We start from the raw sequence: 23,444 nt of genomic DNA on the forward strand, positions 1-23,444 counted from the left end.
AATAAGCACTCTCAGCACACAGACCTTGGTCTCTAAACACCATTCTCTAATAAAAGGAACCAGGGATTCTTGGAGGAACAGTAGATTCCAGGGCTGGGCAGGGAAAATCTAAGTTGAGCCTGGAGCATCTGGTTGTAACAGAAAGTAAGGAAATACTCAAAAGACTAAAGGCTGGGGGCATGTCAAAGAAACACAGGAGCCAACTGAAAGAGCTTGCAATGATCAAAGCTCAACAATTTAGGCAGCAAAATAAATAATGTAGGACTGTATTATAAACCAAAGTATAAAATAAACATTCATGAGTCATACTAATACAAATAAAATTTGAATAAATAAATCAGTGAGGGAAAACAGACAAGTCTCTGATACAGAAAAGTTCTACATAATTCATGTAGATATTCTCCCGTCAAGGAGGTTGAATATGACTGCCCACTCCTTAATGTGGACTGTTCATCTGACTGCTTTCCAGAGCAGAGTATGGAAAAGGCAACCTTACAGAAGAGAAACCGGGCAAAGACTACATCAGCCAGTGATCAAGGCCAAGGTCAACAGTGATCCATCATGGTGACAGCTATACCTCTGCCATAGGTTGAGAATGGCTCTTCACTTCTGTGGTCTTTCTCCCCAAAACCCCAAATCCAGTCTAACCGTAAGTAAAACATCAGATAAGCTGAAATTCAGGGAAATTCTACAAAATACCAAGCCAGTCCTCCTCAAAATTATCAAGGTCATCAGAAACAAGGAGAGTCAGAAACTGTGCCAGTCCAGAGGAGGTTAAGGAGACAAGACGAGTAAATGCAATGCAGGTTCCTGCGTGGGATCCTGAGACAGAAAGAGGACATTAGGTAAAAACAAAGGACGGAAGAGGGCTTCCCAGGTGATGCTAGTGGTAAAGAACCCACCTGCCAATGCAGGAGATGTAAGAGATGCAGTTCGATCCCTGGGTTGGGAAGATCCCCTGGAGGAGGGCAAGGCGATCTACTCCAGTATTCTTGCCTGGAGAATCCCATGGACAGAGGAGCCTGGCGGGCTACAGTCTACAGAGTCGCAAAGAGTCAAACATGAATGAAGTGACTTAGCATGCGTGCAATAAGGACATAACAGCACACGGGGGTGGCCTGTGTGATGAGTAGGGTCTCCGGGTAAATCTCTGAACCTCTGCAAGCCTCAGGCTCCTGCTGTGTTCAAACCAACCCAGGACTGTTGTGAAGTGGATTCAACACTCAAACACCACAAACACAGGACAATGCTACACATGGAAACCACCATGTTATCACTTCTCCCCAGCGTGTAGAAACCCAGATTTCCATGCACCCATCCAGAGAACTGTGCTCCCTGGCACCTCATTTGGCCATGCAACTCATTGTACTAATTATTCTTTAAATCTGCAGATGTTCCTTGAAAAGCTGCTTTATTTATAAACAAGTTGCCTGACAGCAAACCTTGGAGCGGAAGTATTAGCTTCAAAAGCCGCCAATTCAAATATCAGCACTTCAGAGGAAAAACCCATAAATGGCCTAGCACCTAATCCCAGTGCTGAATAATAAATCCATCATTAGCTCGCAGCAATATCTACGACCAAGCTTTCTAATCTCTGGAGGCAAGTTTCAAAGGCAAAAACAGATAGGATTTTAAGGCAAATTTTATGACGCTATGGAGCCAGGAGGTCTGGTCCCAAGGCGGCTGTGAGGCCAAGTCTTTCCAGCCTCGATGGTGGGGCCAGGCTACCGGACACATTGCTGCCCGGCCACGGAGGTGGAGCTGGTTGGAAGAAGTAGAGAAGCCTGCAGAGCCCAGGCTCAGGGCAGCTGGCTCCTCTCAAGGCTGGGGGGCAGTTCCAGAGGCCTGGGTCTGGTGCAGGAGAGATAGCGGAGGGGGAGCGATGACCACTCCCTGATGCTCTAAGGAGAGAGCACAGCCCCTCAGGAATAGCCTGGTCCTCTCTGCCTCTGCACACACACCGGGCCATACCCTTGAGGATGGATGGGCAGTCAAATCCCCGGGGCGAACACACAAATGGGGTGCCCACTCATCACTCCCTGGGGAGCTGCCGTGCATTTCAGCAGATGTTTCCTGCTAACAGTACCGTGTGGATTGTTCCCAAAGAGCAGCAGGCAGAACACTTACCTCCCAAAAGCTGCCAGCACGCTGAGCCAGGGAAGAGAAGGTCTGGTTCCCCAAACAGGCTCCCATTATTCACCACAGCGCCCCCAACACCAAGTGGGTGAGCGAGGCAGGCAGAGGAGGCCAGCGGATCCATAAAGAGCCCATGGGCTTGCCAAGCAAGGCCTTCGGGTTTGGAATGGGAAGCAAGAGAGATGGGTGGATGGAGTGAGGGGTGCAGCCACGCCCAAGGAGGGGGTGAGGGAGGTTGGGAAGCAGATGAGATCTCTGGAAAAGCTCCTGACTGGGATGCAGGGAGCCTCACCCGTATGCCCAGCCCTCCACCAGATGGATGCTCTCGGGTCAGGATGCAGTGGACTGTTTGCAGTGCTGTTTGCAGGGCTGGACGCTCACCTCCCAGCTGTGACCCCCAAAGCCTCCCTCCCATCAGGACTCCTAACCCATCAGACAGGACTGATGGTGCCACCACTAAGGTCTCATCTGGAGAATTCACAGGACACGTGGTCCCTGTAAGACACCAAGACCAGCCACAAAGTAGTAGGGGCACCTGATCCAGAATGGAGCCCGCATGAGAGGTGTTCCAGCCACCGAGCGTCCACCTGGCCACATGGGCAGGCCGGTCGTCTCCTTTGGAACTGAAACATCTCAAAACTCGAGGAGAAGCGAGAGGGAGAAGAGGATGTATACATTCTTGATTCCATTAGCTCTGCACTATAATTCTGGATGAGTCACAATATTTACAAATTTGAGAGCTGAGAATGGTGCAGAGACTCCAGCAGCAGCAGCTCTGTGTGATGGGTCCGAGTGCCCCGTCCCCCTCCCCCACCACCAGTGTTCTGGTGGGTCCTTCAGCATCCCTGTGCCAGGCTGAGCCAACCCAGGCCCACTCAGCTATCCGACATGCCCGGGGCCACGCAGCCAGGATTCCAACACACCACCTACACCACGACCCAGGGGGAGTTTCTGAAAAACCTCACCATGAGCAAAAGTCTACCCACCCACCCAAACCAGTGTCTCAGGGCCTCACGCTCAAGGTGAGAATCCACAGCACGTCCAGGGGGCTGAGAGCAGCAGGGACTCTGATGCAGACCCCACCCTCCCTGGGAGACACGGGCCCTGCGTGGGCACCTCCAGGCAGCTCGGCCTTCCTTGTCGTTGCTGCTGTTCAGTCACTCAGTTGGGTTAGACTCTTTGCAACCCCATGGACTGTATGCAGCACGCCAGGCTTCCCTGTCCTTCACCACCTCCCAGAGTTTGCTCAAACTCATGTCCATTGAGTCGGTGATGCCATCCAACCATCTCACCCTCTGCCTTCCTCAGGCTGCACCTGAGGCCTCCTCCCAGCCCCTCCCTCCCGTCTGACACTCTCCCTCCCCAGCTTCCTTGCAGGCTGCTCCCTCAACAAGGTCCACACATATTTAATCCAGACTTAGGTCTGCTTCTCAGAAGACCTGACCTAACCCAGTTCCTTACAAGAAAGAAAACAGAATAAAACACACACACACACACACAAACCAAACTCCAGTGCACCCTTTAGAAAGCACAGAGCCAAACACACAAGTCTATTTATAGATAAATTTACAATAAAAGTTCTAAGAAAATATGAGAGACAGACACTACTGCCGCAGGAAGGGGAGAAGCTTACACCCCTAGGACCAGGCTGGCTGCTCACTCTCATGGCTTCTACAACTTCTTTTAATTTTTATTATCAAAATAACCTTCATACAAAACAGCAAAGCATAAGCAAATAATTGAGCCTAATACATGACTATTAAACACCCTGGAAACCCCAGCTTGGTAAGAAGACAGACTGTGCCAGCCACCCCTGAGGCCTCCTCGATGCCACTCAGAGACCAAGCACCCACTGTGTGCACCCTGAACACCTCGACTGTGTGGTCATCACCGCCTCACTTCTCCTTAACCATTTTCCACTGAGCACCCAGCCCTCAACATTGCGTACATCACTTTCAATCCATCGGCTTCTACTGCTCTTTTTGTGTGTGTTAGTCACTCGATCGTGTTCAACTCTTTGTGACCCCATGGACTGTAACCCACCAGGCTCCTCTGTCCATGGGATTCACCAGACAAGAATACTGGAGTGGGATGCCATTCTCTTCTCCAGGGGATCTTCCCGAGCTAGGAATAGAACCCAGGTCTCCAGCATTGCAGGTGGATTCTTTACCATCTGAGCCACCAAGGAAGCTCCTTTATAGCCTTGCAATTTATTAACCACAGACACTGAATCATTTGTTGGAGAGCACTTCCCCTAACTGAGATTTTGATGACTGTCCCTACAGCTGAGGAGAACATCGTCCTCTGTCCTCTGCACTCCAGCAGATTGGTGGTGAGAAATTGGATTCAGGTTAGAATTTGGAGGCAAACGACTTCCCTGGCAACATGGTGCCCTTCCTCAAGAGGCAGGAGCTCCAGACGCCACTTTCTGCTACGTCACCTGGCATCAGTACCACCACCCAGGCTGTCCGTTCATGCAGCCACGTGCTGGACCCCTTCTGAAACTCCCTCACCTGCCACTGGGCTGCCCTGCTATAGCTCATACAGGGAAGCAAGATAAACAATTGTCTTTTCTGTTATTTAACAAAGTTCAAAAAAATCATTCTCCTAAGGTGAGCAATTAGGTTGTTTTGTCTTTCTTAGTATCATTCAGAAATCACAGAAAACTCGAATTAGAAAAGATACACGCACCCCAGTGTTGACTGCAGTGCCAGTTACAAAAACCGGGACATGGAAGCAATGTAAGCGTGCATCAACAGAGGACTAGATAATGAAGATGTGGTACATACGCACAATGGAATATTACTTGGCCATAAAAGGAATGAATAAATGAAACTTGGAACAACATGAATGGACCTAGAGATGATCATACTAAGTGAGATCAGACAGAGAAAGAAAAATGCCATTTGATATCACTTATACGTGAAATCTAACACATGGTTCAAACTTACTTACAAAACAGAAACAGACTCAAAGACACAGAAAACAAGCGTACGGTTACTAAACGGGAAAAGGAAGAAGGATAAATTAGGAGTCTGGGATTACTACTTAGACACCACTACTCATAAAATGGATAATCAGCAAGGACTTCCTGTACAGCACAGGGAACTCTACTCAATATTCTGTAATAACCTATAATGGAAAAGAATCGATGTACGTACATGCAGAACTGAATCACTGTGCTGTACACCTGAAGCTAACCAACACTGTAAATCAACTATACTTCAGTTTTTCAAAACAAAGAACTCCAGATTTAAACACCTTAAATGCATTTCCATCTGCTGCAGTCTTTCCTCTTACTGATGTTCAAACTGTCCCATCTTTGGTCTCTTCAAATCCCAGGTCCTTTTAATACCATCCCAGTGGGTCTAAAGGTTCCTCTGCTCTGACAAAATGTTCCAGGTACAACTTGTACAGTTTCTATCCTTGACCCAGAATCTGCCATTTGTCCAACGAGTCCTAGTTTCTTTTAGTAGAAAATTGAATTTCAAGACCACCATCGGGGGCCTGGGTATCTTCCTGCTGTTGGCAAGGCCACCATTTCCAGGCCTCTCTGGGCAACACAGCTGGTTAGAGGAGCTAATGTTTAATGGGAAGAGAGTCTCAGTTTCACAAGATGAAAAGAGTTCTGAACATGGATGGTGGTGATGGCTGCAAACAAGATGAATTACTTAATGTCACAGAACTGAACACTTAAAAATGGTGAAAAAGGACAATTTTATGTTGTGTTTATTTTACCATAGTTTTTTTAAAAGCACTGAATATAACTGATTTATACAATTTTCACACAACAGTAGGATACAAATTCTATTCAAGTTCCCACAGGCTATAAACTAGGAGACACTGGAACATATCCAGGGGCATAAGACAAAGTGCAAAAAAATTATGCTGAATTGGTTCATAGTGTTTTTTAGGTCTACTATATCCTTCTACTTCTCTGTATATTCATTCCACTAATTATTAAGAGTTTGATATTGAAACCCCAGCTAAAAAATCTTAATTTATCTACTTAAAAAATAATTGTAATATATAGTAAAACTATATGTAACTTGGCTCTGTATTTTCCAAGTCCCCTGTAAATGTGTTATCATATTTTCATAATTTAAAAATTAAAAAGGAAAGAGAGAAAAATAAATAAAAAGCATTGAAATTTTTTTTCAATAATCAAGTCCCACACAAAAGTCAACACTGACCAGGAAATCGGATGTACATAAACACTTCTAACAGACTCTTGTTCACTAGTGAGCAACTGTGGGTGAGGATGAATTAAACCTGTTTCAGTGTTATTTTTCAATCAACTTCAAAGATTTCAGGACATAAATACATCATTCAGCCCTAACTATTTAATATGCAGAGCTAGACACTGTGAAATTAAGGCAACATTAAGTGTGCTATGATCTGAGAAAGTTTAGAAACCTCTAAACTGGTGGATCCTCAGGAAGGTTCTGGTTTCTTCTAATCACAACTAACTCCATGGCTGTATAATCTAGCAACCCCACTCCTGGGCATATATCTAGAGAAAACCATTCTTCAAAAGGATCCATGCACCCCAATGTTCACAGCAGCACTATTCACAACAGCCAGGATATGAAAGCAACCTAGATGTCCACTGAGAGATAAATGAATAAAGAAGATGTGGTACATATACACAATGGAATATTACTCAGCCATTAAAAAGAAAGAAATAATGCCATTTGTAGCAACACAAGGGATCTAGAGATTATCATGCTAAGTGAAATAAGTTAGAGAAAGACAAATGCCACATGATATCACTTGCATGTGGAACCAGGAAGCAACAGTTAGAACTGGACATGGAACAACAGATTGGTTCCAAATAGGAAAAGGTGTACATCAAGGCTGTATATTGTCATCCTGCTTATTTAACTTATATGCAGAGTACATCATGAGAGATGCTGAGCTGGAGGAAGCACAAGCTGGAATCAAGATTGCCGGGAGAAATATCAATAACCTCAGATGACAGATGCAGATGACACCAACTTTATGGCAGAAAGTGAAGAACTAAAGAGTCTCTTGATGAAAGTGAAAGAGGAGAGTGAAAAAGTTGGCTTAAAGCTCAACATTCAGAAAACTAAGATCATGGTCCCCATCACTTCATGGGAAATAGATGGGGAAAGACTGAAAACAGTGGCTGACTTCATTTTTCTGGGCTCCAAAATCACTGCAGATGGTGATTGCAGCCATGAAATTAAAAGACGCTTACTCCTTGGAAGGAGAGTTATGACCAACCTAGATAGCATATTAAAAAGCAGAGACATTACTTTGCCAACCAAGGTCCATCTAGTCAAGGCTACGGTTTTTCCAGTGGTCATGTATGGATGTGAGAGTTGGACTATAAAGAAAGCTGAGCGCAGAAGAATTGATGCTTTCGAACTGTGGTGTTGGAGAAGACTCTTGAGAGTCCCTTGGACTACAAGGAGATCCAATCAGTCCATCCGAAAGGAGATAAGTCCTGGGTGTTCATTGAAAGGACTGATGTTGAAGCTTAAACTCCAATACTTTGGCCACCTGATGCGAAGAGCTGACTCATTGTTAAAGATCCTGATGCTGGGAAAGATTGAGGGCAGGAGGAGAAGGGGACAACAGAGGATGAGATGGTTGGATGGCATCATCGACTCGATGGACATGGGTTTAGGTGGATTCCGGGAGTTGGTGATGGACAGGGAGGCCTGGCGTGCTGCGGTTCATGGGGTCTCAAAGAGTCAGACACGACTGAGTGACTGAACTGAATGGAACTGAACTAATCTACAAAACAGGAAACGACTCACAGACATAGAGAACAAACTTGCGGTTGCCAAGTGGGAGGAGGAGGCAGGGAAGGTATGGAGTGGGAATTTGGGGTGAGCAGAGGCACACTATCATATATAGGATGGATAAACAGCAAGATCCTACTATACAGAATAGGGAATTACATTCAACATCCTATGATAAACCATAATGGGAAAGAACATGAAAATAATGTATCTGTATTAATATAACTGAGTCACTATGCTGTACAGAGAAATTAACACAACGTTGTAAATCAAAAAATACATCAATAAAATTTAAAAATCTTAATAGTAATAACTCCCTATCCTCTGTGGTTTCAGGACAGTGGCTCAGTTTTACTGAGATTTATGTGCGGGACCCAGGACAGTGTAGCTCCAGGACCTAGTGCAGTGCCCTCTGGGGAGCAGCCCTCCCGGGGCCCCCACGCTTCATCCAGCCAGCCAGCAGTGGGCAGAGCCAGGAAGCAAACCCACTGTGTGACATGTGAGTCCAGCCATGGCAGAGTTGCCTGGAGGGGCTGCCGTCCTGTGGAGGCCAGTGCACCTGAGCTTGACCATCTGGACGCAGCCTCAGACCCCAGCCCACGCAGCTGGGGAAGGAAACAGAATGTACCAGACAGATCCCAGCCCAGGTCCCCCACACCCCTTGTGACACCCCTCCAGGCAGGACCCAGCTGTCCCCTTGGCTGGACACACTGGGCACAGGCTCAGATGGCCTCGAGGCCAGTGCCCGGCACACGCAGGTGTGTCCTATGCACACCGGAGCTTGCTCTCCTGCAGGCATAGCCAGGAGGAGCTGAACAGCACTTGGCCGTTGATCAACTGCTTCCTCTTTCTGCATAAACATCCCTGTCAGATGTACACTGCCATCATGCCCATTTCACAGGCAGGAAGGAGGGGAGACTGAGGTTCAGAGAGGTGGAGGCTCCCAGGGGTCACCAGAATCAGTAGCCTGACAAGTCAGGATCTGTCTCCATCTCTGGTCCCCCCATTCTAGCTCTGCCACCAGTTCCCCACCCCCGCTGCTACCTGCCCAGACTCATCATCACCTGATCCCCAACCTGCCCCCACCCAGGTCCCTCCCTGCTTCTCTTTCACTCCCCTCGGCATCCACCCACCAGCCCAAGGGCTCTGTGAACACCGGCCACTCCCGCCCCCTCTCTGCGCCCTGGCTCTTGTCCCCAGGCACTGAGCTGTGGAGAGGAATTCAGAAGGCATCGGGTGCCTGCATGTGCTGACCCGTGGGTGTGATTACCTTGTGCTGGGAGCCACTTGGGACCCCAGGGGACGAGGTGGCCTGTGCGCTGAGCCAGTCACCCACCATGTTGACACAGTCCCGGGACCGGCTGGGGTGCTCTGCTCTCCAAGACACAGGATCCTTCTCCTGCATGGTTTTGTGTCCCAAGGGAGGGGAACCCCAGCCCCCAGCCCCCAGCACAGAGCCGACATGGAAGGTAATAGAAGGCCAGCTGCCTGGGGCCCAGACCCCATGGCTTCTACCTGAAGCATCTTCCTCAAGAAAAAACTGCACGGGGACGGTGGGGGGAGGGGTGCGGGGCGGGCGGCGGTGGGGGTGGGGGGTGGGTGGTTGGTAGAAAGACAGCCACATGGCAAACTTGGAGGGGCCCAGTCAGGACACTGCATCCCCGTCTTACATGGGGAGGCTCCAGCAGACCCACAAGGATGGGTCTGCTGCCAGAGATGCCAGGATCTCTACAAAACCAAGTTCTCTATTTCCAACTAGACTGAAACACCTCCCAGGAGGAAAGCACTTCCCTTCATTTCCCTACAGGCAATCAGATAAACAGACAGCAGGCCAATATCAAGACCTCCAAACTGACCTGAATGCATGCCATGCACAGCAGATCCTGGTCTGGGAACAGAGGCTCCCGCATCATGTGGGGTTAACAGAGCCGTGCTCGGCGTGAACTAACGAAGCTTTAAGATTACACAGGGAACTTACTTACAAAACAGAAGCAGACTCAAAGACTTAGAGGATGAACTTATGGTCACCATGCAGAAGGGTGGGGTGGAGGGACAGATTGAGAGTTTGGGACTGACAAGTACACATGGCTTTATTTAAAATGGATAAACAACAGGACCTATTGTACAACACAGGGAACTCCCCTCAATGTTATGTGGTGGCCTAGATGAGAAAAATATTTGAAAAAGAATAGATACATGTATATGTAGAACTGAATCACTGTGCTATACACCTGAAACTAACACAACAGTGTCAATAACTCTACTCCAATGTTAAACAAATTTTTTAAAAAATCCTATGGCAAACCATAATGGAAAAGAATGTAATAAAAAAGAATACATGTATGTAGAACTGAATCACTTTGCTGTACAGCAGTAACTAACCCAACATTATAAATCAACTATCCTTCAATTAAAAATTTAAAAGCTATTACATTTTTTAAAAAACCATATGATCTAACATGGTATCAAACTAAACTAAACAGAAATGACGCTCTTCTCTTGGATAAGTGGGGGGACCTGAACAAGAAACACCTGGCAGGCTCCCACCCTCAGCAAAGACCATCAGGGTCTCCTGCGGGGGCCTGTCCACATGGGAATCTACCTGAGCTGGACAGAGGCTGTGAGGACTGCTGACTCCCCCACATCTCCACTCCAGCTCCACCTTCAAGACCCTGTACTGCAGCCTTGACCTTCAGCCCCCTCTGCTAATGACCCCCAGGAAGGCCTCCGCCTGTGCCCAGAGAGGGTCACAAGGTGCTCCTAAGCTTTGCTGGCCCTAGAATCCCTCAGGGACGATTTCAAAGCCACCTGCCTGCACCCCAGGCTGCAGGTTCCCAACCTGACTGTGCAAGCGAGACATTATAGAGTCTACAACCAGCAGGGCCGGGCACCATCCACACCACACCTGCCAGAGTCCACAGATGAAGGTAGGCAGGCTTGGAGGGCAGCAGGGCCACAAGGCAAGTCAGATGACAGAAGCCCCAGGAGTCCAGGCCACCACACAGAGCTCTGCTTTCCTTAAGGAGACACTGATGTAGGGAAACATCAACCAACATAAAGGGTTTCCCTGGTGGCTCAGACAGCAAAGAATCTGTCTGCAATGCAGAAGACAAGGGTTCGATCTCTGGGTGGGAAGATCCCCACCCAGAGAAGAGAATGGCAAACCACTCCCGTATTCTTGCCTGGAGAAGTCCATGGACAGAGGAACCTGATGGGTTACGGTCCATGGAGTCACAGAGTCAGATACAACTGGATGACTAACACACACACACACACACACAAAACCAACATAAAAGTTCAAAGCAATACAGAGTTGGAGACCTACGTCTTCCTCCTTCCAACTCAGCCTGCATGGGGGAATAGAGAAATACTGCTTTCTTCCTTGATGATGACAGTGCTGGGACTGCGTGGGGCACGGCCCTGGATGACCCACTCGACACCTACCGTGCCCTGTTAGGACCTCACTGTGTGAGCAGCTGTCAGCGCAACAAGGAGGTCACACCCCCATCTTCAGCCTCCACCCTGTTCAGAGGCCTGCCTCCCCGCCACCTGTTTTTCTGCTGGGGACACACCATGGACCAGCCACAGCAGCATCCAGGTAGCAAAGCAGGTGTGAGCCAAGCCCATGGGATCCGTGATTCCTCTTAGTCATATTCATCTGTGACTGCCATTCCCAGTACATGTCTGGGGAAGAGAAGGGGAGGAAGAAAGGCAAGCAAACAGGCTGGCTTGCTCCAGAACCCACAGCACAGCCAGGCAAGTGTTCTTGAAAGGATTATTATTGCGGGGACTGCTTCCCCATGTCCATCTCCACTATCTTCCTTACAAACAGAACTTGGATTTTAAGGTGAACTACACCTCCTCCCATTCACCTAGTTGGGGCAGTGTAACTAGCTTCTGACCAAAAAGATATAAACAAGACTCCCCAAAACAACCCTTAAAGGCAGCTTGCTCAAGTTGGAGACAGACCCCTTTTGCTCACCTTTCCTCCTTCTGCTGCCTGGAACACAAATTTGATGGCTGGAGCTCCAGCAGCCACCTTGAGCCACAAGATGCTTTGCAATGAAAGCCATGTCTTAAGACAGTGGAGCAAAAAGATACAACAGGTCACTATCAATAATAATCTCATGAAGCTGCCCATCTCTGGGATTCTTTTAAGTGAAACATTAACTTCCTTCCTGTTAAAGATACTGTTACTTTGTACCCAGATTTAATCCTAAGTGATATAACAGAACAAGCCTTCTATTTCCCAGAAAAGGTCCTATTTCCCAGAAAAGTAGGTTAGGGCACTCTGCTTGGACATTTCTTTTCCCTTTCCTCTGGCCTCACTCTCTGATAGAAACACTGTGACTGGACAGCCCTTGGCAGCTCATCCACCAGGTGCAACTTGGAGCAGTCCTGCAGGTGTGACCATCTTCTACAGTTCTGGGGGTGCCTCTGGGGACAAAGCCCTGAGGCTGACAGGTGACAGCTCTGAGCCACCATGGGTCCCAACAAAAAGACTCCCTGTCAAGGATGAGCCCACACAGGTACCCAAGAGACCATGCCCATCTGGGCCCTAGGGACTTCACTGGTCACTGCATGGCCTTTATTTTACCTCAGAAAAATTTCCTTCTTCCTTATCTCATCAAGATCAGCATTTCACCCACCAGTCCTTAACAACAGGGTCTACAGAGCAGACAAGGATGGCTGGACTCCAAGTATGTGGGCACCTGCTTTGCACAATTAGAGCCAATCACTAACCCCCGGTCCTCCCCTGTGGAGGGCTGTGCATGGCTTCTGGTACACCTCCTACCCCATGTGTGTTCCCCACACTCAGAATCAAAGGGCAAGCTTCGAACAGCCTCCCCCTTGCCCAAAACACTGCCAAGACCCCAGTGCTCCAGGACACAGTCCAAGCTCCTTATACAGAGCTGGCCACCTGCCTGTCCCACCTGCCTCCACTCCCTCACTTTTCCTCAGCACTGACTCTTCCCAAGTTCATGGGCCCTGCCTGGTCCCAGCACACAGGTACATCTCTGCCCACCCAGAAGCCACTGCGTCCTGCGTCCCTCCAGGCTGGTCTCCTCCTGCATATGCCTCCGTGCATAATCAGCTCTTCCAGAACCTTCCCTAGTGCCCTGTGCTGCAGCCCACATAGGACCCCCTCCCTGGGCTCCAGCATCAGATCCCAGGTTTTGGGCTCCCTGGGGGCGGGTACTGTCTGTCAGTATTACCTCCTGTGCAGAAGATGGGCTGATACACAGCTGGGAGGGGCAGGTATGCTGGAGAAAAGGGCCCCACAGGCTGACTGTGTAACCTGTCAGCCCCACCACGGGCCCCAGGCCAGTGATCTGTGGGCTCACAGACTCCTGCAAGGTCAGCAGACATGAGGTCTTCACAGCTGAGGCTATGGGCAGGGCTTGCGTTGCTCCAGACACCGTTTCCCAGCAGACAGGGCTGCCCCAGGCATCCCCTCGCCATTCCCTCTCTTTCTTTGTCTGAAGAGGCTTCATTTTCATTCCTGCTGCAAGCAGGGGGTGCCTGGCCTTACTGTCCAGTACCGAAAGTCACAGCTCTGCCCCTCAAGGATGTCAGTCACTGCTGCTGGGATGTCCACTGTCCTCCACCTCCAGGGAACTCTGGTCCTCCTGCCATAGGCCCCTTCAAGAAGCTGAGGCAGGTCTTCCCTGAGGGATAGAGAGAGTGTCACAAAGCCCAGGTGCACTTCCATGGCCATAGCGGCAGGCCCCGGACCTTCAAGGTCCCAGATAGGCCCTCTGCCATCACCGCTGCACGCTACATGGTCCAGCTGCTGTCACAGCCGTCCACATCTGCTCACCTGGGGTAGGAGCATCTGCGCTTTGAAACCACCCTCAGTGCGACGGGGCTCTCAGCCTGCAGCAGGGAGGCAGGGGCCTCTGCTTCACCCTCCATGACTCTCAGGCTCCTACCCAAGAGCAGAGTCCACCTGCCCGGATCACTAGGCTCCAGACATGGGCAGTATCTCTGTGCCTGGCCCAGCTCAGCCTAGATGGCCCGTGAGCCGAGGTGCATCCTCAGTGATGCTGCTCATCAGCGTGTCTGATAAAACACCTTGTGCCCGGAAGTGCCACAGACAAACATCTGCAAGCGTTACTCTGAGTCCTGCCTGGGCCACCGCAGCCTCGGGAAGGACCAAGCAAGTCTTGCCTCAGGCTCGGGCAGGGGCCTCCCCTCGGATGAGCTGACCCTGCCCGGTGCTCTGCAGGATGGAAGGAGGAGGGATGGGCAGAGACCCCCCCAGGATGGCCAGCTGGAAGTCAACAGGGACACTGGGGAGAGGCCCACTGGGAGGCTGCAAAGGCCCTTGGGTCACTCCCCCACCGCAGGACAGCAGACCCCGTGCATGCTGGTCACGGTAGCCACTCTCCCTCATGCCTGCCCACGGCTGGCAGGTACCCACAACCAAACCTGCCCCAGGGGCTAGTTCTTTCTCCACCCAAATGACCCTTCAGGGAGGCCGTGAACTTTTTGCTGTTCCAAGACAATAACGTGTTCTTGGTGACTTTTAGCACTAGGAGCTGTCTCATTTCAGGAAGAAAAGGGAGTCATCTTGGGCCCTCTGGAGCATCTTCCATCTCTCTGGAGCCTGATCTGTCGTGGGAGTGGGCAGTGCAGGGAGGGCCAAGTGTTCCCTTCCCACAGAACTGTTGCAGGAAGGGGACCCCTTCCAGTGTCCGAGAACAGACTCTTGTCCAACACTCGGAAAGGCATCATCTGAAGGGTGGATCAGAAGAAGCATGGTGCCTCTGCTCAGTGACACGGACCAAAAGGGGTGACCTCGCACCCTTGTGTGGTCGGGTTCAGGTCATCACCAAACAGCAGCACTGCTGCTTCAGGAGATGACTGGAGAGACACCCTCACTTTGCAAAGTTGGACAATTAAGACAGTTTCTGGAGTTTGCTGAGGGAGTATCATGCATTCCAGAAGCTGTTGCTCCCTGTGAGAGGCCAGAGTGGTCATTTCTGGGGTCTGGTGGTGCCTAAGAGTCAATTGGGATGTTGTTGTTGGCTTGGAGATGAGAAAGCTTTGTGTTTCTTCAAATTAGCACTAATTTAAAATTACAATTTTAGTCTTAATTGTATGTATTTGGGGATCCCATTTAAGCCTCTGGAAATAATTGCAGGGTAATATTTTGGGAAGTCATATTAAAATGCACAGATGTTGTCTGGAGACAGGCCTCTGGGGGCTGGCAGAGCCCTGGTAAAGAAGGGTCCGGGGCAGCTTTCACGGCTGGTCCATGCCCCCTCCCCCCTCCCCAGTCTGGCTCTGGGAGGGGCTGCAGGTAGAGCCCTTCTGAACGCAGCATGAACCGAATCCATCCCTCCTCACTGAATCTGGCACTGCCAGGACCCAGAAAGCCAAGGCCAGGTGGTCACCATGCCACACCCTGAGCTGCTGGCATCAGGGTTGGGGGAAGGGCTGGAGGGATGGGCCGGCAAGGTCCTGGAGCATCCCCTGCCCACAGGGTGCAGAGGTGGTGCTGGCAGGTGTGGGTGTCATATTCACTAGGAACCCTTCCAAACCCTGGGGCTCTGGGTAGGCCCCATGTGAGCCCAGGCTCTGTGCCCAGGGTCGGGCGTGCAGGGAGGGGTCGAACCATCGCAGAGGGGTTTATGATCTGAGAGTGGTCCTACCTGCCCCCCAACCCCGGGAATGTCTGGAAAGAGCACAGAGGGCCTCTCCCCTCTCTTGCAAAGGATGTGGGCACCTGCCAGCACTGCATTTGTCCTGAAGACATACCCTGAAAGCCCCTTTCCTCCTGTGCTGGTGGGGCTGGAGGCTGGGCCCTCAGAGAGGTGGGGGACAGGGTCTTTCGGGACACTGTAGCACTTCCCCCTCCTCCTAATTCCTTGTTCTACAGAATACAAGTGGGCCAATATTACCCTGTAAGTAAACAGCCGACATAAATGCTTCCATTTGAGCAAAGACGCAACATCATCTTTAGCGAGTGGGTGGTGGAGCCAGGCTGCCTTGTACAAGAACTCCGGTCTTTAGGAATACATATTTTTTCCCTTCCCCTGATGCAATTAGGAAAATAATATTTTTTTACACTTGCAATTAAGAGCAGAACAGATGGCAACGGTTTAAAAATCTGTTCATGAGACTTGATACTGAGGCGGGGGCGTTGTTGACAAGACATAGAGGACAGGGCGACTTTGTTTTTCTTGCTGCATGGAAGGCCCACTATTGTGATCCCCAAAACAAAGTACCGGGGACTTAAGGAAAGGGGTGAGAAAGAAGGTTCATCCATAGTAAGAGGGCAAAACAGCTAGCAATTTAGAACTGACAGCAGGAAAGCCCACCTGCTTCTGTGCAGCTGGGCCTGCCCTGCTGCCCAGCAAGGCTGCAACCCCAGGACCCCCACAAGCACCATTATCACCTGGTGTTCCTCATGGCAGTGCTGGGCCATTTACTCCATCCACTGAGGATTTGCAGAGCCTCCTAGACATGGCTTCCCTCGTCTGTGCTTCAAATTCACCAAGACCACGACACATGAGAGAAACCCTACAAACTAGCAATCACTGTGGCCAGGTGACTTGGCCTCTTGGTCACCTTTGGTTTATTCATTCAGAACCTGCTGAAACCAAACTGGATCCTGTGGGGCTCCTGGGCACGGAAGACTTGCTCTGTCCCCCATTTCTTGATTATAGGAATTAAGCTTCATTCAGCCCCCATGACCTTCTCTGGGTTCCAATGGACAGGTTCAAGCAGTTGCTAATTAGGGATGGGAGGGGAAGAGGAGACAAGGGAGAAGCAGTCAAGAAACAATAGTGCAGGGCCTTCTCTGGTGGCCCAGTGGCTGACTGTGCTCCCAAAGGAGGGGGCCCAGGTTCAATCCCTGGTCAGAGAACTAAGATCCCACAGGCCACAAGTCAGAGTTTTCATGCCATGACTAAAAGATCCCCCATGACACAGCAAAGACTGAAGATCCCTGTGCTGCAACCAAGACCAACACAGCCAAATAAATATATTTTTTAAAAGAATAAGAAAGCAGATATTAAAAAAAAAATAAAAGAACCAGTAGTGCAGCCTTGGGGCAGGGTCCTGGTTCCTCAGGGGATACACATACTATTACCCCTTTGAGTTCTGCAGGAATTAAGTTGCCCCCCACCCAGATGGGGGATGCAATGAGGATATGGACCCTCGTGACTTCAGTTAACTAAAGCTTGGACTCTGTTGATTTTTTGCCCCAATTCTATGCTGGATTCCCCTCTGCTCAAGCTCCCTCATGAATATGCATGTACCCTTAGCTTAAAGCTTCCCGTTTTATGGAGATGCTGCTTTGGGAAAGATCCCCGGGGTTCTCCTCGCTCGCTGCAGGTAATAAGTCCTTCCTTCTCTCGATCGTTGGCTTGGTTGGGCCTATTGGCTCAAACCCACCAAGAGGTGAACCCAGTTTTGGGGTGACACTCCCCCTCCCCCACACCTTCTCACCACACCAACAGGCTTCCGCTGATAACAGTGGGTTCCAGCTGAAAGAACTCCAAGACCAGATTCTCTCTGAGACGCAGGGCTAAGAGAAGCTCAGTGTCCAGAGGGGAGGCCAAACCTAGGCCTCTGTCACCTACAACGTCAGGAGATAGGACACACAGCCCAGCTCCTACTGCATACTCAATCACTAAGTTGTGTCTGACTCTGCGATCCTTTGGACTGTAGTCCACCAGGCTCCTCTATCCATGGGATTTCCCATCGAGAATACTGGAGTGGGCTACCATTTCCTACTCCAGGGGATCTTCCCGACCCAGGGACTGAACCTGCATCCTCTGCATCTCCTGCACTGCAGGTAGATTCTTTACTCACTGAGCCATCAGGGAAGCCCCAGTTCCTAATGAGATTTACACAAACTCGCACAAGGAAGTCCTTTTACCTCAGTTCCTATTTTCCATTATAACATATCTGACTTTCAACAACAAATTAGAAAGCATGTCAAAGGCAAAAAAAAACAATTTTTTAAAAACCCATACTCTAAAGAGATAAAGCAAGCATCCTATCCAGACTCAGATACGATACAGCCTTTGGAATGAATAGACTGGAAATTTAAAGTAACTATGATTCATATGTTACAGGCTCTGATGGGAGAAGACAGCATGCAAGAACAGATGGGTAATATGAGCAGAGCTATGAAGAATCTAAGAAAGAATCCAAAGGAGATGCTAGAAATTTTTAGAAAACTGGTAATAGAAAGGAAGAATGTCTAACTGGTAATAGAAAGGAAGAATGTCTTTGATGGGCTCATCAGCAGAGTTAATACAGCTGAGGGGAAAATCAGAGAGCTGGAAGACAGGCCAATAGAAACTTCCCAAATTGAAATTTTGCAAAAAAGGACAGTCCAGGGGTGAAAGCAGAGACAGAACAGAGCATCCAAGGATCATGGGACAATATTAAAAATATAACATACATGTAACTGGAAGGCCCAAGGGAAATAAATGAGAGAATGAGGAAGCAAACATATCTGAGGTAATAATGGCTGACAATTTTTCTAAAATTAACAGATACCAAACCACAGATTCGGGAATCTCGAAGAACACCAAGCAGAATAAATACTTTTAAAAGAAAAACAACATGTGATTAACAGATGCAAACTATTATATATAGGATCGGTAAACAAGAAGGTCATACTGTGTAGCACAGAGATCTATATTCAATAGTCTGTGATAAACCATAATGGAAAAGAATATAAAAAAGAATACACATATAACTGATTTCACTGTGCGGTACGGTAGAAATTAACACAACACTGTAAATCAACTATACTTCAATAAAATAAGTTTAAAAACAACAACAACAAAAACTACACCCAGGCATATCATACTCAAACTGTAGCAAACCACAGACAAAGAGAAAATCAATACATCAATACCTGTTTTAGGAACTTCCCTAGTGGTCCAGTGGTTAAGAATCTGGATGCCAATGCAGGGGACATGGGAACTAAGTTCCTGGTCTAGAAACTAAAATTCCACATGCCATGGAGCAACTAAGCCCGTCTGCCACAACTACTGAGTCTGCACGCTGCAACTGCTGAAGCCCAAGCACACTCGAGCCCGTGCTCTGCAACAAGAGAAGCCACTGCAATGAGAAGCCTGCGCACTGCAACTAGAGAAAGCTTGAACACAGCAACAAAGACCCATCGCAGCATAAATAAATAGAATAAACAGAAGACAGAATTTGTCAGAGCGAATAAAAACACAAGACCTAACTGGATGCTGTCTATAAGAAACCCGTGTTAAATATAAAGACTCTGATAGGTTGAAAGTAAAGAGATGGAAAAAGATATACCATGCTAATTACAGTTGAAAGAAAACTGGAGTATCAATACTCTTTTCAGACAAAGCAGACTTTAGAACAAGGAAAACCATCAGGGATAAAAAGGAGGCATTACAATGAGATGCATAATTCAATTCAGTTCTCCAACAAGAGATCAAAATCATAATGGCTATGCACCTAACAGAGCATCAAAATATATGAGGCAAAACTGATAGAACTGGGAAGAGAGATGGGCAAATCCATTATTATAATTGGAGACATCCACATCCCCCATCAGTAACCAATAGAACAAGTAGGCAGAAAATCAGCAAGGATGGTTCCCCTGGATAGTACTACCCATCAGAATGGAATTAAACTAAAAATCGATAAAGGAAGATGGGTGAAATCCCCAAATATGTGGAAATTAAACAACATCATTCAAAACAACACATGGGTCAATGAGGAAATACCAAAAGAATTTTTTTTAGTTTTTTTAACTAAATGAAAATAAAAATACCACTTGTCAAAATTTCCATAGTGTAACAAAAGCAGTGCTTATCAGAAATATATAGCATTAAATGTACACATTAGAAAAAAGAAAGTATAAAAATCAATAACCTAGGCTTCTACCTCAGGAAACAAAATGAAGGGAAAATGATGCCTAAAACAAGCAAAGGAAATATCATAAAAATTAGAGCATAAATCAATTAAGGTGAAAACAAGAAGAAAAGAAAGAAAATCAATGAACCTGAAATCTGTTTTATTGACCAGTTGCTTAGCAGCTCAGTCGTGTCTGATTCTACGCAGCCCCAAGGACTGTAGTCTGCCAGTCTCCTCTGCCCATGTAATTTTCTAGACAAGAATACTGAAGTGAGTTGTCATTACTACTCCAGGAGATCTCCCCGACCCAGGGATCGAACCCATATCTCTGACGTCTCCTGCACTGGCAGGTGGGTTCTTTACCACTGTGACACTGTATTGACCAGGCTAACTAAGGGATACAAGATACAAACTACCAGTACCAAAAAAGGAAGAGGACTCATCAACACTGATCTCATAGAAAAGGATAACAATATAACATTAAAAGGATGATTTGATTACATAAAAGAGTACTACAAAGAACTCTGTGCCCCCAAATTTGATAATCTGGATAAAATACACCAATCCCTTAAAACACATGTACTGGCAAAACTCACAAGAAGAGAAAGAGACAAAACAGAACAGCCATATGCATTTTTTAAATTTAATAAATAATTAATAAGCTTCTTAAAAGAAATCGGCAGGCCCAGATGGTTTCTCTGCTGAACTGTATCAAATGTTTAAGGAAGGGATGATACGATTCTCTGCAATCTATTTCAGAAATCAGAAGAGGAAGAACGTGTCCTAACTCATTCTCTGAGGCCAGCATTCCCCTAATATCACAACCTGGCCCATCACCACCCTAATAGTAAGGAGGCAGGCAGCAGTGCCACTCAGACAACCCCACCAGCGGAAGAGGACCCAGCGGGACTGAAAGGAGAGAGAACAGGTGACAGGACATGCGTGTCTGCTCTGTGTGGCCTGTTCTCTGGGAACGCCCAGAACTCGTCTTTCTCATCAATATGTCAAAACAGAAAATAGTGAGAAACAAGTGTCGCTGTCCTGGAGCTTTTGCTGGAGAAAGACGGCAGGGAGGAGGCACCTGGCTATCCCCCCTGCCCTCAACGGGCACATGAGCACAGACACTCAGATGGGCTGGCACGTGGGACCTGGCAGGCAGCGTGGTGACCCTACTGGTCCTACTCACCGAGAAGCTACAGGCACCCCTGGACCCTGGGCCATCCGCAGGTTGGTCCTGGCCTCGCCGTGGGCTCCCCCCACGAGATGCAGAGACGATGGATCCTCTGGAGACTGAAATGGAAGAGCACATGGGCATCAAACGGCTAAGCGCACACACAGACTGCTCGCGTGTAAACAGAAGGAGGTTCTCCAACGTGGGTGCCAATCATGACCACACACTCGATAAAGCGCCCTGTTGTTGTTACTGCTCAGCTGTGTCCAGCTCTTTTCGACCTGACAGACTGCAGCCCGCCAGGATTCTCTTTCCATGGGATTTCCCAGGTAAGAATACTGGAGTGGGTTGCCATTTCCTTCTCCAGGGAATCTTTCCAACCCAAGAATTGAACCCATGTCACCTGCATTGCAGGTGGATTCTTTACCACTGAGCCACCAGGGAAGTCCTCCAAAGGATACTCCTTAAAACAGGAAGAAGCCAACCAGACATGGACACAACCAATGAACCAGTAAAATAAAAGGTTGGTAGTCTATGTCATTATGCTTTGGTCAAGACCCACAGAATGTACAATGGAGAAAGTGAACCTAACTCTAATTCAGTTAATAATAATAATAGTGCATAAATATCGGCTCATCAGTGGTAACTAACTCACCATACTAACGTTAAGATGTTAATAACAGGGGAGATGAGGGGGGTAGGCATTACAGGCCATCTGGAAACTTTCTGCTCAATTTTTCTATAAAACTAAAACTGCTGAAATAATTATGCCTCATTGGAAGGACTGATGCTGAAGCTGACACTCCAATACTTTGGCCACCTCATGCGAAGAGTTGACTCACTGGAAAAGACCCTGATGCTGGGAGGGATTGGGGGCAGGAGAAGGGGATGACAGAGGATGAGATGGTTTGATGGCATCACCGACTCGATGGACATGAGTTTGAGTGAACTCCGGGAGTTGGTGATAGACAGGAAGGCCTGGCGTGCTGTGATTCATGGGGTCGCAAAGAGTGGGACACGACTGAGCAACTGAACTGAACTGAACTGAATTTTTAAAAATATGCTGGTTGATGGAAAGACGGATATAACTGAGCAGCCAATGGGTAAACTGGAAGATGGAGCTAAGAGATTTTCCCAGAATGCAGTGCAAATAGACAATGGGCCGCAATCCCAGGGCATGTTTCTCCTGACTTTGATGACAGCCACTGGGCTCCAGGAGCATCCTTCCCTACTCCCAAGGGCTCTCTTTCTCTCCAAATTGGGGAGCTTTAGCAAATTCTCAGGCTTCGGTTGTTCATCTCATCTTTCCCCAAGACTGCTCTGGGGGAGGCGGGGGGACAGCACAGGAAACCTTAGAAACCACGTCAACCTTTGCCTGGGTCCTCCGCCTCTCCCAGGCTTCCCTAGTGATTCAGATGGTAAAGAGTATGTCTACAATGAAGGAGACCCGGGTTCGATCCCTTGGTCAAGAAGATCCCCTGGAGAAGGGAATGGCAACCCACTCCAGTATTCTTGCCTGGAGAATCCCAAGGACAGAAGAGTCAGATGGGGTACAGTTCAGAAGGTTGCAAAGAGTCGAACATGACTGAAGGACCAACACTTTCACTTTTGACTGCTCCCAGACTGTGGTCTTCCCAGTTCATGGCCTGAGGGAGAACCACTCTCTCTTTATTTAGTTATTGGTGGTGAATTATTTCTTTGCTGGTTTTGACTTAAAAAAAATTATTACTTTAGAAGGAGTCCTAGTAAAGTCTTTCAAAAAAGCAATTCTGCCTTCTCTATCAAAATTTAAATATGTATATCCTTTTACCCAACAACTTCATTCCAGGAGGACTCATATATATATGAAATATGTGAGTATAGGGATTTTCCCTGCAGCAATCTTTTTAAAAACTGGAAGCAACCTAAATGCCCATAAACAGGAGAATGGTTAAATAAATTAGAGCAGGGCCCACAAACTGGAGTACTCTGAGACTTTTTTTAAAAGAGGTAGCTAATATGCACCTACCCAGAGAAACCTTAAAAGCTTAGAACTGAGTGAAAATGGCAAGTTAACTGAAAAGTATGTGCTGTGTGTGTGTTTCTGTTTGTGTCTGCATGTGTCTGTGTGTGTGGGTCCCAGTTACAGATGCAGCAAGCCAGCTAGACAATGTATGCACATCTGCAAGTCCAGGTATGGACACAAAGGCAAACAGAACAGCCCAAAAGGGCTTCCACCAATGCTCGCCAGCACTTCCTCTATGGGCAGTGGCATGGACACAGGAGACGAGGCCATATTGGCATCGCTTTTACTCTATTATACACATGCTTCCTCGTTGGGTCTTTTACCAAGACGCATTTCTCATCCAGAAGCATTCAGAGTCTGTGCGTTTGAGAGTTTCATATTCTAGCTGGGAGGTGCTGGCACCAAGAAAACCGACCTTGGGGAAGGGCAGCCAGGAGGGAGAGAAGGAAGCAGGACTTCCCAGGGGGATGGGCGAGGAGCACACAGGCACCCA

The 23,444-nt window shown here is 48.1% G+C and overlaps 1 protein-coding gene across 1 annotated transcript in view; it reads right to left on the reverse strand.

Moving 5' to 3' along the window:
- Window positions 1–21,054, reverse strand: part of APBA2 (amyloid beta precursor protein binding family A member 2) — a 104,695-nt gene extending 83,641 nt beyond the window's left edge. Inside the window, exon 1 of the mRNA XM_088829788.1 lies at window positions 20,962–21,054. The gene's annotated coding sequence lies outside the window, so the exon portion shown is untranslated. The remainder of the gene's footprint in view (window positions 1–20,961) is intronic.
- Between the last annotated feature and the right edge of the window lie 2,390 nt (window positions 21,055–23,444).

Source organism: Moschus berezovskii, chromosome 21, assembly GCF_049115385.1.
Source record: "Moschus berezovskii isolate FMDL1 chromosome 21, NW_MosBer_1.0, whole genome shotgun sequence".
NCBI classification, from domain to species: domain Eukaryota; kingdom Metazoa; phylum Chordata; class Mammalia; order Artiodactyla; family Moschidae; genus Moschus; species Moschus berezovskii.